Source organism: Hibiscus syriacus, unplaced genomic scaffold (assembly GCF_006381635.1).
Source record: "Hibiscus syriacus cultivar Baekdansim isolate YM2019G1 unplaced genomic scaffold, ASM638163v2 tig00111662_pilon, whole genome shotgun sequence".
Taxonomy (NCBI): domain Eukaryota; kingdom Viridiplantae; phylum Streptophyta; class Magnoliopsida; order Malvales; family Malvaceae; genus Hibiscus; species Hibiscus syriacus.
The window spans coordinates 862,293-866,539 of record NW_024063150.1 but is presented as its reverse complement, the minus strand read 5'-3'; the positions used below and the strand labels follow the sequence as shown (position 1 = coordinate 866,539).

The following is a 4,247-nucleotide window of genomic DNA, read 5'->3' as shown; positions in this document are numbered from 1 at the left end:
ATAAGTATAGAAATGGCGATGCTAACTCTTTTCTTCTTCTTGAAATCATAGTTTATGGTTGACGATCCCGCTCACAACCAGTAGGGTCATGAGGAGATCTTAGCCTAGTTAGTTGGGATTCTAAAGATGAGTTTGCTCTCGACTCTGATTACATGGGTGTCTTGAAGAAGGCGGGCATAAATGAGGCGATATTCTTCCGTGATCTCACACAAGCTTTGAGGCATATAGTTAGGGTTATCCCTAGAGCAAACGCTACACCCGCTCCACTTTTCGTAGATTCTCAAGAGTCTCTGTTTAGAGACTCCATCTCTATAAGACTATCGAATTCTTCAGATCAGATGAGGACGATCCTATGGCATCTGATCAGTGGCTTCGTAAGACCCTTCGCATCCTACGACAGCTTAATCTTACCCCTAAGGGTAATCTCGAGTGCATCACTGTTCTACTAAATGGTGATGCTACTGATTAGTGGGAGATGGTAGATATGGCGCTAGAGCCCGAGCGTTCGACGTGGAAGCTTTTTCTGTCTAAGTTCATGTCACACCCCAAATTTAGGGGGTCAAATTATTAGTTTTTGAAATTTATAGACAAATTTAAAAAGTACGGGAAATTCAGGGACCTAGTCTTGAATTTGCCCATTTTTGCTGGATAGAGAAAAATAAACTCCTTCCCCGGTGAAATCCCTAAAACCCAAAATTTCCCCCCAATGTTTCTCCCCAGATCGAAACCTCGTCGCCCTTCCTAAACCATCACTGTCCAGCTACCATTCAGCCCACTGCTACCCCCGTCGACTCGTCTTAGAATGGCGACCAAAACCCACATGGTCTCTCACCATGAAACACCTTCCTCAACCGTGAACCATCATCAAATTCATCTCCCACCGTCGCACGATTGTGTTTCGATTCCGGTCGCCTCAACCATCGTCTCGTCTCACCGCCATCACCAATGTGTTCCTCAGCCTGTTCCGCTCAAAACCCGACCTGTGGGTCGAAGCATTTCCGCTATTTCGTCGTCGTCGATGTGGGTAAGGGTTTCAATCATTTTTCTTTGATTTCATATGGAATTTAGCTAATGGTTGAGTTTATTGTAGCTTGACTTTGTTGTTTTACTGCTCGTGGAATGATCGGCTGCCATCCCCGACCCCCATTACCATCGCACGCACCGTTGTACGTGCGTGGGGCTCTTCTAGAAACAGTCTAGGTGGACTGGACCGGCCCGAACTGGTCAACCCAGTCGAACCGAGTATGTTGACCCGACCAAGTCAACCCAAACTGCGTCAACTCGTCTGGGTCATCTCGTCCTAGTTAACTAGTCTGAGACAACTCGTCCCAGTCAACCTGTTGACTTTGACCGTTTACCGTTGACTTTGACCAAAAAAGTCAAGTTTTCAAACTATTTTATGTTTTTCGATTTCCTGAGTCCGAATCTGATGTCTGTTTTGCAAATTTGCACTCGGTTAGCTATTTTTTTAGTGATTTATCTCTGGATTCAATATGTTTTCTCAATTAAGTTCAGTTTCTGACGTAAAATTGTTTGCTATGTATCTGATGAATTATTAGACATTGAATTAAAGTTCAAGGGCGATCGAATGGAGTTTAAATGGTCGATTAATATAACACAAAAATTGAGGGAATACTCTATTACCTTTTGTATGCTCTTCGAAACTCATTGATAGATGGTAAATGCATGAATGGAAATATTTGTCCATTAGATGTAATTAACTAACATTGGACTCAAACGTAAATTGGAATAAAGACGGGATACCGTATAAGACTTAGATGGCTCGTAAAAGAAATTGGTAAATTGATCGGGAACAAATCTAAGTTCAGTGATTTAATCAGTAAATCAATCAATCTCAGAACGCATAAATTCTGATTAATCTCGTTAAAGGTTAAATGTTGGGTTACACTCCTAGTCCGAACTTTAAAAGGAAAGGTTGATAATCTTCTCTTCATTTTGAGCTCTAAACTTGGTTCTTTAGCCATGGAAGCTTGAGTGAGAGTTGAGTGGGGTTTTGAGTTCTAGAATCCCTTAAGACTCCAAATCCATTTTGGAAGCTTAAAGACCCTATTTCTAACCTTTTTAGATCCTTAAATGAGTTTATAACTCACTTCTTTGATGTGTTCTAGTGAGAAAAGAAGGTGAAAGCTCAAAGAGCAAAGGCAAGGAGAAAAAAGTGTTTGGGTGATTTTGAGGTTGTTTTTACAACTCTTAGGAGTGAGGTAACACATTTCTAACTTTCCCGTACTGCTTGTAGATCAAAATGTTAAGCTTTGATGCATGTTGTGTGAATAAGCCTTTGTTTGCACTTGGATGGGGTTTAAGGCATGAAACTTGTCCCTAGAAATAATTATATAGAAATTGGTGACTCAAATAGGCACGTCTCAACGAACTAGTACCCAAGGTTAATGGACAAATTAGCTACAATACAGGAAGCTAAAATATGGATGATAGATTTAAAGTTCTGAAAGTAGTTCCGCAACTAGGATTTGAAAACAATTCTAAACAAGATAAATCAAAGAAAAACGATATGACAAGTTTAAATACCTTGAAATGTAACCCTCGTTCTCCATTCTCCTTCGGATCAACATAACATATGGCAAGAAATTTTTCAACTTCAAACAATTCACCATCACTACCATCATTTCCATTTTTATCTTCAACTTCATCATTGTCGTCATCTTCATTGTCAAATGAGTTCAAAGACTGCTTTTCCAAATTCTCAGATTTTGACAAAGAAAATGAAGCACATAACCTTCCCATTCTTTCAATAATGCTAGAAAATCTTCAGCAGGTTCATTTCTAACCTGATAGACCAGGTATTGCTCCAAAAGTTATTACATGTATATGAAAAAATAAATAGCACAATTAATTATATGAATGGATTTTACCGTTGTTTCAGGATGATTCCATTGGAGACTTTCACATACATATTTATTTATATACACAGCCCATCTCTAAAATCATTCCACAAATAACATAAAAAAAGCTAAACATCATAAGCTTATATATAAATCACTTAAAACTCACGATTATCTAAATCTTGTAAAATAACCTACGGTCACAAGTTTTAAACCAGCCATATTTGCCCCAAGACACAAGCCAGTAGACATTGCTCCACAACCAGAATACAAATCTAACAATGAAGCATCCTTATGACCATCGTTTGCACCAATTACATTATCGAGATTATCTTCAGATACTGTTGATGAAGCTTCTTCATTAACATTTGTTTTCTCTTCTATAATTAGAAAGAAAAGAAAATATTAAAAGTTGAAACAAATTAGCACATGGCATACAGCAGAAAACAAAGATAGCAGAAACAAAGAAATAACTACCTGAAGGCAAGTTAGTGAAAGATGAATCTTCCAACTTGTATAGCATATCGCAGAAGTAATCACAGGAAGGAATCTCTTCCTTTTTTGCCTGAGTCGACCTAAAAGAGGATAACTACAAACCATGATGAACCAACAAAAGACACAAACCAAGAAAACGTAAAGTACAAGAAAAGAAACATACATTCAATGATTATTTCACAATATTAAGCTTTTCAACAAGACAATCCAATGGATTGTCATCTTGAATTTCTGAAAAGAACACATGCTTCTTATCAATAAGGTGCCCCAACTTTTTCATCACCTGGTAAAAGAATCACATGTAATGTTAAAACAAAGTTGGAAAAAAATACTAGAAATAGAGCACAAGAATATCCTTACAGTGTCTCGAGCTCTGTAAAACCATTGCACAATAAAATACAAGTATGGCTCAGACATACTATTAACCAGAGATATAATTCGTTGAAGACTTGACCTAGTGAAATAAATGAAATGCACCTCAATTAGACAAACACCCAAAACCTTAATGAAACATGTACCGATATTTGCATATACAAAAAAAAAAGGAAATGTTCTTGGCTCATGTCTATAATAATCTTCTTTAAGCATGGCTCATTTTTTTTACAAAATGATTAAGAAATGTAGCTACGAGAAAGTCCACGCAGCCCTTACTCAAAGGCCTAACCATTTATAAAAAAATAACCCAGAATAACAAGTGATAGATATCCTAAACATGCCATGCATTATAGTGATGGACCTAGGCGGGGGCCGGTGAGGGAGGTCACCCCTCTAAAAATTTAAAATTATTATATATTTTAGATTTTTCTATGTATTTTATAAGTTCAAGTTTACGCCACTAACATAAGATCATGCATCCGTCCCTGCATGTTTACCGGTTATTGAATATCATCT

General features: G+C 37.6%; 1 pseudogene; it reads right to left on the bottom strand.

The window, feature by feature from the left end:
* Positions 1 to 797: 797 nt before the first annotated feature.
* On the bottom strand, positions 798 to 3,773 carry LOC120167090 (annotated as a pseudogene).
* Between the last annotated feature and the right edge of the window lie 474 nt (positions 3,774 to 4,247).